Source organism: Pristiophorus japonicus, chromosome 6, assembly GCF_044704955.1.
Source record: "Pristiophorus japonicus isolate sPriJap1 chromosome 6, sPriJap1.hap1, whole genome shotgun sequence".
Taxonomy (NCBI): domain Eukaryota; kingdom Metazoa; phylum Chordata; class Chondrichthyes; family Pristiophoridae; genus Pristiophorus; species Pristiophorus japonicus.
In genome coordinates this window covers 247,969,552-247,983,898 of record NC_091982.1, presented here as the reverse complement: position 1 = coordinate 247,983,898, position 14,347 = coordinate 247,969,552, and positions in this window count along the sequence as shown.

Genomic DNA, 14,347 nt, shown 5'->3' with positions numbered 1-14,347 from the left:
TTCTTAACATTGACCCCGGACATCATGAAGTCTCATGGCATCAAGTCAAACATGGGCAAAGAAACCTCCTGCTGATTACCACATACCGCCCTCCCTCAGCTGATGAATTTATTTTGAACACCACTTGGAAGAAGCTCAGAGGGTAGCAGGGGCTGGGTGGGTACTTCAATTTCCATCACCAAGAGCGGCTCGGTAGAACCATTACTGACCAAGCTGGCCGAGTCCTGAAGGACATAGCTGCCAGATTGGGCCTGCAGCTCGTGGTGAGAGAACCAACACGAGGGAAAAACCTACTTGACTTCATCCTCATCAATCTACCATCACAGATGTATCTGTCCATGACAGCATTGGTAGCATTGACCACTGCATAGTCACTGTGGAGACAAAGTCCTGTCTTCACACTGAAGACACCCTCCATCGTGGTGTGTGGCATTACCACCATGCTAAATAGGATAGATTCAGAACAGACCTAGCAGCTCAAAACTGGGCATCCGTGAGGTGCTGTGGGCCATCAGCAGCAGCAGAATTGTTTTCCACCACAATCTGTAACCTCATGGTCTGGCATATCCCTCACTCTACCATTACCAACAAGGCAGGGGACCAACCCTGGTTCAATGAGGAGTGCAGAAGAGCATGCCAGGAGCAGCACCAGGCGTACCTAAAAATGAGCCTGGGGAAGCTGCAACACAGGACTACATGCATGCTAAACAGCGGAAACAGTATGCTATATAGCGAGGCAACAACCAACGGATCAGATCAAAGCTCTGCAGTCCTGCCACATCTAGCCATGTATGAAGGTGGACAATTAAATAACTAACGAGAGGAGGAGGCTCCATGAATATCCCCATCCTTAATGTTGGAGTCCAGCACGTGAGTACAAAAGACAAGGCTGAAGTGTTTGCAACCATCTTCAGCCAGAAGTGTTGAATGCATGATTCATCTTGGCTCCTCCTGAGGTGCCCACCATCACAGAAGCCAGTCTTCAGCCAATGCGATTCACTCCAAGTGATATCAAGAAACGGCTGAAAACACTGGATACAGAAAAGGCTATGAACCCCGACAACATCCCGGTTGTTGTGCTAAAAACTTGTGCTCCAGAACTAGCTGCGCCTCTAGCCAAGCTGTTCCAGTACAGCTACAACACTGGCATCTATCTGGCATTGTGGAAAACTGCGCACGTATGTTTTATCCACAAAAAGTGGGACAAATCAAATCTGGCCAATTACCGCCCCATCAGCCTACTCTCAATCAAAGTGCTAGAAGGTGTCGTAGACAGTGCTATCAAGTGACACTTACTCACCAATAACCTGCTCACCAATGCTCAATATAGGTTCCGCCAGGACCACTCGGCTCCAGACCTCATTACAAACCTTGGCCCAAACATGGACAAAGAGCTGAATTGTAGAGGTGAGGTGAGAGTGACTGCCCTTGACATCAAGTCAGCATTTGACCGTGTTCGGCATTAAGGAGCCCCAGTAAGATTGAAGTCAATGGGAATCAGCGGGAAAACTCTCCACTGGCTGCAGTCATACCTAGCACAAAGGAAGATGGTTATGGATGTTGGAGATCGATCATCTCAGCCCCAGGACATCACTGCAGGAGTTGCTCAGGGCAGTGATCTACACCCAATCATCTTTAGCTGCTTCATCAATAACCTTCCCAGCATCATAATGTCAGAAGTGGGGATGTTCACTAATGATTGCACAGTGTTCAGTTCCATTCGCAACTCATCTCTCTCATCTGGAGGGAGGAGAGCATGCTGAGAGATCTGAGAGATGCAGTGATTGTGATCATTTTTAAAAAGGGGGACAAGTCCGACTGCGGCAACTACAGAGGAATCTCCATGCTTTCGGCCACTGGGAAAGTTGTCGCTCGAGTTCTCCTCAATCGTCTTCTTCCTGTGGCCGAGGAGCTCCTCCCGGAATCCAATGCGGATTTCGGCCCCTACAGGGCACAACAGACATGATCTTTGCAACGCGCCAGTTGCAGGTGTCATGTATTCAACTGTCATTGTAGTCCGTGTATAAACTGACCTAATTTGTACATTGTGAAAACACTGACCACGAGGTGGTGAACTTGTGGGAGACACTCCTAACCTGGACTTTCAGGTATAAAAGGGGAAACTCCACTCACCTTCATCACTTCAGTGCTGGAACAAAGGTTATTGGTCACAGAGTGACCTCCTCTCAAATATGGGCCTCGTGTGCATTTATACTGTATAGTGAGGACATATCATTGGCGACGAGAAACGGGGATTTAAACCACGCGAGCATGGCCACTAGCAGCACAGACAAGAGGTACTGAATTGGTGATGATTGGGACGATTTTATTGAGAGACTACAGCAAAGTTTTGTCACTAAGGAATGGCTGGGACAGGATTCGGCCGACAAACACAGGGCTCATCTCCTGATGGTTTGTGGATCCAGAACGTACCCCCTGATGAAGGACCTTCTAGCACCAGAGAAGCTGGCAGAAAAGACTTTTGAAGAGCTCAGTAAGTTGATCGGGGAACACTTTAAAACAGCAAGCAGCATGCACATGACGAGACACCGGTTTTACAAGCACCGGCGGCGAGAAGGGCAAAGTGTTCCAGACTTCATGGCAGACCTCCGGCGACTGGCGAGCCTATGTAAGTTCCCAGATGCATGCAGAGTGGAGATGCTGCGAGACTTTTTTATTGAGGGCATCAGGCACGCTGGGGTTTTCAGGTAACTGATTGAGATCAAAGACTTGACCCTGGAAATGGCGGCTTTGATGGCCCAGACATTCATCTCAGGGGAGGAAGAGACCAGAAGGATGTTTGCCAAAAATCTTGGTTTAAATGCAGCAAATGGACAGGGAGTCAAAATTGTTAACGCGACACACAGTTCTCCAGGCAGACAAGGGCAATCGGACATGCCCGAGCATGTAGTCGAACCCAAAGGTGGAATTAAACAGAGACAATGGCAAGCTGAACGGCGATTCATGCCATCGCAAGGGACAATGCGGCCAGTAATGCGGCCATCAACACCTGTCAATGGTGCGTTTAAGGACAGTTACAGAGAGTCAGAGATGATCGACTGGTAATGGACCTTTTGTTTCCAGCAACGGCTCATATTGGAGGTGTGGAGGCAAACACACAGCCAGAGCTTGCAGGTATCAGCAATATACCTGCAGAAATTGCAACATCAGCTGTCACTTGGCGCGTATTTGCAGGAAGCCTGCAACCAGGTTGATGTACGAGGAGGACGGGCCCGATGTAAGCCCTACGAGGCCAAATGGACACTGGGGGAAATCGCTGGAAGCTGAAGTTCAGCGAATTCATGTGGAGCACATATGCAGTTCATACATCAGGACACCACTGATAATGATGAAAGTGCTCCTCAATGGCATCCCAGTATCAATGGAGCTAGACACAGGGGCCTGATGAGTATCAAACAGTTCAACAAGTTGTGGGCGTCCAAGGCCAGGAGGCCAAAATTATTGCCAATTGACGCACAGCTACGGACATATACAAAGGAGATCATTCCGGTGCTAGGCAGTGCCATGGTAGTTGTGATCCACAAAGATTTGGAGAACAGGTTGGCACTCTGGATTGTCCCGGGGGACGGTCCCGCATTGCTGGGGAGGAGTTGGCTTGCTGTCATGAACTGGAAATGGGGCAATGTCAATGCAATTTCTTCTGTGGAGCGAATATCATGCTCACAGGTCCTGGACAAATTTGACTCAGTATTATAACCCGGCATTGGCACTTTCATGGGGACCAAGGTAGTGATTCACATAAACCCAGACGCCAGACCAGTATACCACAAGGCCAGAGCGGTGCCGTACGTGATGCAGGAAACGATAGAAGGCGAATTGGACCGCCTGCTGAGGGAAGGCATCATCTCGCCAGTCGAATTCAGTGACTGGACGAGCCCGATTGTGCCAGTGCTCAAGGCGGATGGGTCGGTCAGGATATGTGGTGATTACAAGGCCACCATCAATCGGGTGTCACTCCAAGACCAGTACCCGCTACCGAGAGCGGAGGACCTCTTTGCGACACTATCCGGTGACAAACTTTTTTCAAAATTGGACCTGACCTCAGCTTACATGACCCAGGAGCTGGCAAGTGAGTCGAAGAAGCTGACCACCATCACGACACACAAGGGGTTGTTTGAGTACAACAGATGTCCGTTCGGGATTCGCTCGGCTGCCACGATCTTTCAATGAAACATGGAAAGTCTCCTCAAGTCGATTCCAAGGACGGTGATTTTTGAAGACGACATCCTCATCACGTGTTGTGATACTGAAATTCACCTCCACAACCTGGAGGAGGTGCTACGCAGACTGGACTGGGTAGGTCTGCGACTGAAAAAGGCGAAGTGCGTCTTCCTAGCTCCAGAGGTAGAATTCCTTGGGATGAGGGTAGCAGCAGACGGGATCAGACCTACTGCATCCAAAACGGAAGCGATTCAGAGAGCACCCAGACCCTGTAACACGACGGAGCTGCGTTCGTTCCTGGGGCTCCTGAACTATTTTGGTAACTTTCTTCCCAAATTGAGCACGCTGTTAGAGCCGCTACACGTGCTCCTACGCAAAGGTCACAAATGGGTCTGGGGGGACAGCCAGGAAAGGGCTTTTGATAGAGCACGCAATTTGTTATGCTCCAACAATCTGTTAACGCTATATGACCTATGTAAGAAACTTGTTTTAGCGTGTGATGCGTCGTCCTATGGGGTCGGGTGTATGTTGCAGCATGTTCATGCCAAGGGTCAGTTACAGCCGGTAGCTTATGCCTCCAGATGTCTGTCTCAGGCAGAAAGGGGCTACGGGATGGTAGAAAAGGAAGCACTTGCATGTGTATATGCAGTAAAAAAAAGGCACCAGTCCCTGTTTGGCAGGAAATTTGAGCTGGAGACAGATCACAAACCCCTAACGTCCCTTTTGGCCGACAACAAGGCCATAAATGCAAATGCGTAGGCCCACATACAGAGGTGGGTACTCACGTTAGCCGTCTATGACTATATAATTCGGCACAGACTGGGCACTGAAAACTGCGCCGATGCACTCAGCAGGCTCCGACTAGCCACCACCGAGGGGGCAACCGAGCATGCTGCTGAGATGGTCATGGCTGTTGAAGCTTTTGAAAGTGAAGGCTCACCCGTGACAGCCCGTCAGATCTAAGTCTGGACTAATAGAGACCCGCTACTGTCTTTAGTCAAGAAATGTGTCCTGAATGGGGACTGGGCAGCCATGTACAGGGCATGCCCTGAGGAATTTAAACCATTTCACAGGCGCAAGGATGAACTCTCGATTCAGGCCGATTGCCTACTATGGGGGAACCGAGTAGTCATGCCCCAGAAGGGCAGAGAGGCGTTCATCCGAGAACTCCACAAGGAGCACCCAGGCATCGTCATGATGAAGGTAATTGCCAGGTCACACATTTGGTGGCCAGGGATAGATGCAGACCTGGAACTTTATGTTCGCAGGTGCAACACATGTGCCCAGCTGGGCAGTGCGCCCAGGGAAGCCCCCCTTAGCCCCTGGTCCTGGCCCGCCAAGCTATGGTCACACATCCATGTGGACTACGCAGGTCCTTTCATGGGAAAAATGTTTTTGGTTGTAGTAGACACCTACTCCAAATGGATTGAGTGTGACATTCTTAATTCAAGCACAACCTCTGCCATGGTAGAAAGTCTACGGGCAATGTTCGCTGTCCATGGTCTACCGGACGTTTTGGTCAACGACAATGGCCCGTGCTTTACAAGCATTGAGTTCCAGGACTTCATGGCAGGAAATGTTATCAACCATGTCAGAACGGCACCGTCAAGCCGGTCTCAAATGGCCAGGCGGAACGAGCAGTGCAGATAATCAAACAGGGGATGCTCAGAATCCAAGAGGGTTCCCTACAAAGCCGCTTATCACGCCTCCTGTTGGCCAATAGATCCCGACCACAGTCGCTCACAGGGGTTCCACCCGCAGAGCTGCTAATGAAAAGGACGCTCAAAACCAGGTTATCCCTCATACACCCCACCATGAAAGAAATTGTTGAGAGTAGGCGCCGGTCACAATGTGACTACCATGACGTGAATGCGAGGGTGCGATGTATTGATGTCAATGATCCTGTCTTCATCCTCAACTATGCTGCAGGGCCCAAATGGCTCGCAGGCACTGTGATTGCCAAAGAGGGGAATAGGATTCTGGTAGTTAAACTTACCAATGGACAAATCTGCCGCAAACACGTGGATCAAACAAAAAGGAGATTCAGCAACCCCATAGAAGAAGCAGAGGAAGAACACGATGTAGAGTTCACTCCACCACAGGTGACTGAACACCCGAACCAAGTGGAGGACAGCCCAGTCACTGTGGGCAGTCCGGACAGGCCTGAGGCACCGCAAACAGCAGACACTCAGGCCAGCGACCAACAACCGGAGCCCCAACTCAGGCGCTCTGCAAAGGAGCGTAAACCACCAGAGAGACTTAACCTGTGATCCCAATAAGACTTTGGGGGGGGAGGTGATGTCATGTATTCAACTGTCATTGTAATCCAGGTATAAACTGACCTAAGCTGTATACCGTGAGAACACTGGCCACTAGGTGGTGAACTTGTGGGAGACACTCCTAACCCGGACATTCAGGTATAAAAGGGGAAGCTCCACCCACCTTTATCACTTCAGTGCTGGAATAAAGGTTACGGGTCACAGAGTGACCTTCTCTCAACTATGGGCCTCATGTGCATTTGAACTGTATAGTAAGGAATATCAGCAGGAAAAATGCAGGGAGCAGCGCCAGCCCTTATATATGGCCTTTTTCGATCTTACAAAGGCTTTTGACACTGTCAAACGTGAGGGTCTATGGAGCGTCGTCCTCCATTTCGGATGCCCCCAGAAGTTTGTCAACATCCTTCGCCTGCTTCACGATGACATGCAGGCCATGATCCTTACCAACGGATCCATTACAGACCCAATCCACGTCCGGACCAGGGTTAAACAGGGCTGCTTTATCGCTCCAACCCTCTCAATCTTCCTCGCCGCCATGTTCCACCTCACAATCAACAAGCTCCCCGCTGGAGTGAAACTAAACTACAGAACCAGTGGGAAGCTGTTTAACCTACGCCGCCCTTCAGGCCAGGTCCAAGATCACCCCAACCTCTGTCGTTGAGCTGCAGTATGCGGATGACGACTGCGTCTGTGCACATTCAGAGGCTGAACTCCAGGATATAGTCAATGTATTCACTGAGGCATATGAAAGCATGGGCCTTACGCTTAACATCCGTAAGGCAAAGGTCCTCCACCAGCCTGTCACTGCCGCACAGCACTGCCCTCCAATCATCAAGATCCACGGCGCGGCCCTGGACAACGAGGACCATTTCCCATATCTCGGGAGCCTCTTATCAACAAAGACAGACATCGATGCGGAGATTCAGCATCGCCTCCAGTGCGCCAGTGCAGTCTTCGGCCGTCTGAGGAAAAGAGTGTTTGAAGACCAGGCCCTCAAATCTACCACCAAACTCATGGTCTACAGGGCTGTAGTAATATCCGCCCTCCTGTATAGATCTGAGGCATGGACGATGTATAGAAGGCACCTCAAGTCACTGGAGATATATCACCAACGATGTCTCCGCAAGATCCTGCAAATCCCCTGGGAGGACAGGTGCACCAACATCAGTGTCCTCGACCAGGCTAACATCCCCAGTATTGAAGCACTGACCACACTCGATCAGCTTCGCTGGGCAGACCACATAGTACGCATGCCAGATACGAGACTCCCTAAGCAAATGCTTTATGCGGAGCTCCTTCATGGTAAATGAGCCAAAGGAGGACAGTGGAAACGTTATAAGGACACCCTCAAAGCCTCGCTGGTCAAGTGCGACAACACCACTGACACCTGAGAGACCCTGGCCGCAGACTGCCCAAAGTGGAGAAAGTCCATCCGGGAGGGCGTTGAGCTCTTCGAGTCTGAACGCAAAGAGCATGAAGAGGTCAAGCGCAGGCAGCGGAAGGAGCATGCGGCAAATCAGCTCCACCGACTCCTTCCCTCGACGAATGTCTGTCCCACCTGTAACAGGACCTGTGGCTCTCGTATTGGACTGTTCAGCCATCAAAGAACTCACTTTGGGAGTGGAAGCAAATTCTCCTGAATTCCAAGGGACTGCCTATGGTGATGATGAGATAATGAAGCAGTCCATGCCCGTGTGCAGCAAGACCTGGACGACATTCAGGCTTGTGCTGATAAGTGGCAAGTAACATTTGCACCATACAAGTGCCAGGCAATGGCCATCTCCAACAAGCGAGAGTCTAACCACCTCCACTTGACATTCAGCGGCATTACCATCGCTGGGTAAGGGATATCTCACGGTGGCTGGAGAGGAACTTGGAAAGGGAGGGGTAAATCCAGTTGTCCTGGTCCATGTTGGAACAAACGACATAGGCAGGAAGAGGGAGGTGCTGCTGAAAGAGGATCAGGAGTTAGGCTCTAAAATAAAAAGCAGGATCTCAAGGGTAATAATCTCTGGATTATTGCTTGAGCCTCGTGCAAATTGTCATAGAAGCAGACTGATCAGGGGAATTAACACGTGGCTAAAGGGCTGGAGTCGGGAAAGAGGTTTTCCTTTTCATGGGAAACTGGTACCGCTTCTGGGACAGGAAGGAGCAGTACCGATGGGACGGGCTCCACCTGAACCGGGATGTGACCCATGTCCGAGTGGAACAGGTAACTAGGGAGGTGGCAAAGGCTTTAAACTAGTAAGGTGGGGGGAGAGATCTACAAGGAATGTAACCAGCCTAAATATAAGCAAAACAGGAAAAGGGAGTAAATAGAGTTATAGAACAGGAGTCTAAAAAGATGGTTAAACATAAAGTGAGAGGAAATCCAATTAAAAATGAGTATAACTGTTTGTAAAACGATGCACACAGTGTCCTTAATAAAACAGGGGAGCTGGAGACAATCATGCATAGCGAGGAACCAGACATAGCATGGATTACTGAGACATGGCTACAGAAAAAATCAGGACTGGGAACTAAACATTGCAGGGTATAACATACTTAGAAACATTAAAGAGGGAAAAAGGGGAGGTGGAGTAGCTGTACTTATTAGGGATAACATAATGGTAGTAGAGCAAAGTGACCCAGCTATCAGCAAGACAAAAATAGAAACCATATGGATAGAGATAAAAGATAATAAAGGATCAATCACACTAATAGGTGTAGTCTACATACAACCTAAGAGTGGAAGGGAGGTGGAGGAAGAAATATGCAAACAAATTAGGGAAATGAGTAAAAAACATAGAATAATAATCATAGGGGATTTTAACTACCCCAAATATGAATTGGACAGAAGAGGTAGGTAAAGGGTATAAGGGAATGGAGTTCCTACAATGTGTACAGGACTCCTTTCTAACCCAATATATAAAAAACCCAAGGGAGGATTCAATATTGGATCTAGTAATGGGGAATTAACCAGAGCAGAAAAAAGAAATAAAAGTAGGGGGACATCTAGGCAATAGTGACCATAATATAACACACTTTAAGATGATAATTGAGAAAGATATAAGTATGATGAAAACCAGGGTAATAGATTGGAGAAAAGCTGATTTTGAAGGGCTGAGAATAGAACTTGGGAAAATAAAATGGGCAACAATATTGGCAAATAACAATGTAGAATATAGCAATGGGAAACATTTAAAACGGTGTTCAATAGATTGCAGGGAAAATATATTCTGCTAAAAAGGAAATAACAAACTAAATACTAATGAGACTCCATGGATAAATAAAGCCATAATGAACAATTGAGGGCAAGGCAATTAAGTACGTAGATAGCAGGAGAGTGCAGGATAAGGGAGAATATGAAGAGATTAAGCATGAAGTTTAAAAAAAATTAGGAAGGCAAAGAGGCACTATGAAATTAAATTATCAAGGAACTTAAAATAAAACAGTAAAATATTTTACAGGCACATCAAAAAAAACAGAAGGTTGGGATAGGAATTGGACCATTAAGGGATAGACAGGATAATACCACAGGTAACGATAGAGAAATGGCAGAAATATTCAATCGTTATTTCGCTTCAGTATTTACCAGGGAGATAGAACATGTGGACATGTCATTGGAGATTAGTAATGATATAAGTGCATTTAAAATGTTTTAAAGTCGATATATTAAATAAGCTAATGAAACTAAAAAAAAAAGTATAAAACCATGGATTGCATCCACGCATTTTAAAAGAATCTAGGGAAGAGCTAGAGGCATTACTACACATATTTAACAATTCATTAGAAAAAGGTGTAGTGCCAGAGGTCTGGTGGATAGCTGACGTAATTCATATATTTAAGAAGGGGGACAAAACACGTCTAGGGAATTATAGACCTGTCAGCTTAACATCGGTGGTAGGAAAAATAATGGAAACCCTACTAAGAGAGAAAATAGAAGAACATCTAGAAACCAAAAATATAATAATTAATAGTCAGCATGGATTTCAAAAGGGAAAGTCTTGCTTGACCAAACTTACTAAATTTTTTGAAGTGGTAACAGAGAGAGTAGACAATGGTAATTGCAGTAGATGTAATTTATCTACATTTTCAAAAGGTCTTCGGTAAGGTACTCCATAATAGACTGATGAACAAGGTCAGAGAATGTGGAGTCAGAGGACAAGTAGCAGAATGGATAGCTAGCTGGCTTCAAGGCAGAAAGCAGAGAGTAGGAATAAAATGTAGCTATTCACAGTGGCAGAAGGTGGGGAGTGATGTCCTACAAGGATCAATGCTGGGATCACAATTTACATCAATGATTTAGACTTTGGGATCAAAAACACAATTTCTAAATTTGCAGAAGACACCACATTGGGGGGATAGACAATACTGAGGAGGACTGCAACAAATTACAGGAGGACATTAATAAACTTGCAAAATGGGCATATAATTGGCAAATTATGTTCAACACAGATAAAATTACATCTTGGTAGGAAGAATAGGGAGTTCACTTATTAAGGCGGGTGTGAGTCTAGGTGGGGTAGAAGAATAAAGGGATCTCGGAGTACAAATACACAAATCATTAAAAGTTGCGACACAGGTTAGCAAGATCATAGAAATGCAAACCAAGCACTAGAGTTTATTTCTACAGGTATTGGATTGAAAGTAGGAAAGTTATGCTAAACCTGTATTGAATCTTGGATTTGGAGCACTGCGTACAGTTCTGGTCGTCATATTGTAACAAGGATATAGAGACACCGGAGAAGATTTACAAGGATGATACCAGAAATGCGAGGGTATACATATCAGGAAAGGATGAACTGGCTGGGTCTCTTTTCTCTTGAAAAGAAAAGGCTGAGGGGTGACCTAATAGAGGTCTTTAAAATTCTGAAAGGTTTTGATAGTATGGATAGAGAGAGAATGTTTTCACTTGTGGGGAAGAGGCCATCGATATAAGACAGTCACCAAGAAATTCAATCGGGAATTCGGAATAAACTTCTTTACCCAGAGAGTGGTGAGAATGTGGAACTCGCTACCACAGGGAGTGCTTGACATGAATAATATAGATGCATTTATGGGAGGCTTCATAAGCATATGAGGGAGAAGGGAATAGAAGGTTATGCTGAAACATTTAGATGAGGAAAGACGGGAAGTGGCTCGAGTGGAGCATGAATACATCATGGACTGGTTGGGCCAAATGGCCTGTTTCTGTGCCATATATCCTATGTAATCCTATGAATCCCCCTCCATCAACATCCTGGGGGTCACTGTTGACCAGAAACGTAAGTGGATCAGCCGCATAAATACTGTGGCTACAAAAAAAGGTCAGAGACTGGGTATTCTGCTGTGAGTGACTCACCTCCTGACGCCCCAAAGCATTTCCACTATCTACAAGTCAGGAGTGTGATGGAATACTCTCCACTTGCAGCTCCAACACTGTCATGTATGTAGACCATGTATACTAACTGTATAGTCACATAAGGTGTGCCACCAGAGGGCACTGCGGTGGGAGACCTGAGGGTCACCTGCATAGGTGTGCAGGGCCCAGTATAAAAGGCTGCCCACCATGCTTGTGCCTCACTCTGGAGTTACAATAAATGGGACTAAGGTCACAACAGCTCCAGTACAATACTAGACCTCGTGGAGTCATTCATAAGAGTATTAAAGACATAATAACTGGCGACGAGATTACAAACTTTCATGCAAAAATGACTAACATTGGGGGTGCATTGGAAAAGTTCTCAAAGGGTGAAGATTGGGAAGCCTTTACGAAGTGGCTCGACCAATATTTCATAGCAAACGACCTGGTAGGCGATGATCTGGCCACTTTGGCAGATAAACACAAGGCTATTCTGTTAGCCAGTTGTGGGCCCGCGGTCTACATTCTCGTCAGGGACTTGCTTGCACCAGAGAAAACAATGACCAAGTTATAAAAGGAGCTGAAAGTGCTAATTTGGGACCAACTCAAACTGAAGGAGTGCATCCTCATGGCCAGGCATCGATTTTATACACACTACCATCCCGAGGGCCAGGAAATCGCGAAGTACGCTGCCGACTTCAGGAGGCTGGCAGGACCATGTGAATTCGGCGCATCCCTCGCCGATGTGTTGCGAATGTGTTTGTAATTAGCATCGGTCATGAAGCCCTTCTTCACAGGCTACTGTCTGCCGAAACCACCGTCACTCTGCAGAAGGCCATCAGCATCAGCCAGGTGTTCATGACCTCAAGCTGCAGCTCCAAGCAGATGATGACTCACTCTCAGGACTCAAACCCGGCAAGTACTGTAAATAGAATGGTGCCTTTCACAGGCAGAACTGTTGAATGTGAATCTGCCCAGGGCAGAGCGTACAGGCCCCCGAGTCCTTTAACTCAGAGTCCGCCGAGGTGTGCAAACGTAAGTTGAGTAGCACCATGCTGGCGTTGCGGAGGTAATCACAGGCTCATCAGTGCTGATTCAGAGACTGTGTGTGCAAAGGCCTTAGCACAAAGGGCCACCTCCAGCGAATGTGCAAAAGAGTTGTGACTCACCACGTGGAAGAGGTGTCAGCAGATGGCTGTGAATCCAGCGCGGATTACGAGGAGATGACTAGAGAGGCAGCTCAGTGCCAGGACAAAGTGTATGGAGTATATACCTGCACCACAGATTATCCTCCAGTGATAATGGAAGTCAAGATAAATGGCATTCCAATCTTCATGGAATTGGACACGGGGGCGAGTCAGTCAGTAATGAGCCAGGAAGTGTTTGAGAGGCTATGGAACGATCAAGCTAAATGACCCAAGCTGGTCCCGGTTCAGGCAAAGCTGCGCACCTACACCAAGGAACTGATATCAGTTGTTGGTAGTGTGGATGTAAGTGTATCCCATGATGGCGCGGTGCACAATTTATCATTGTGGATTGTTTCAGGTGATGGACCAACGCTACTTGGAAGAAGATGGATGGGGAAGATTCATTTGGAACTGGGAAGACTTCATTCCTCCAGCAATCGACGTCCCCCGTGCTCAGAGGCAGAGCAAGCCCCCACCTTCGCTTGGACCAGGCACCGGAGAGCAGATCCGCGCAGCCCACGAGACACAGACTGCGTGGTGATGATCCAGCTGAGATGACCCGAACGCACCTTCCCGGTTTCAGTGGCAGGACTCCTGGGGAGGAAGATTGGATCCGAGTGCGCCTTCCCAGCTTCAATGGCAAAATCCCTGGGAAAGAAGATCACGGCAGTTGACATCATGGATAGGAAAAAGATGGCATCCAAGCCACGAGGTGCAGCGCTAATGGAGCAATGATATGTGGTTCCACGCAAGGAAGACGATTGGGGTCAAAGTAGCAAGGCCATTTTAAAGGAGGCCAGAAACCCGCCATTTTTGAAATTGGTAACCAATGTAAAAGTCCAGCTGTAACGAGCGAAATGTTGTTGAGCGATGTCGGTTGCAAATTGCAATCTGCCAATGTAGCAGGCGAACACCTAACAGTCGTATAAAGGTCCAGCGGGCTACCCAATGCTGTAGCCTGCGTCCCCGGGACCAGAACACTGTATCATAAAGCGTCTCCACAGCTGACAGAAGTAGACAAGCTGCAGAGTAAACGAACCTGGAGAGCAGAGGCACCAGTAGTGATACCCTGCCTCAGATCGGTTTAACATTGCAGGCACCCGATGGCATGAACCGTCACGGGCCAGAAACAGTAAACTGCGCCCATGCTCGCAGTCGGCTACCGTCGTCCACCACCCGGGTGAAAAAGGCGCAGCTCACAAACTCATTCGCCACCACGACAATGCCCAAGAGCGAAGGGTCACCCATAATGGCTCCTCCGAACGGGACCTGGAACAGCCAGGATCCCAAACTAGAGAGTGCTCACAACGGTGCCCTCAAGGAAAGCGAGTCCACTGCGAACTGCTAGACAAGACGAGGCAGCCCCACTGTCGCTT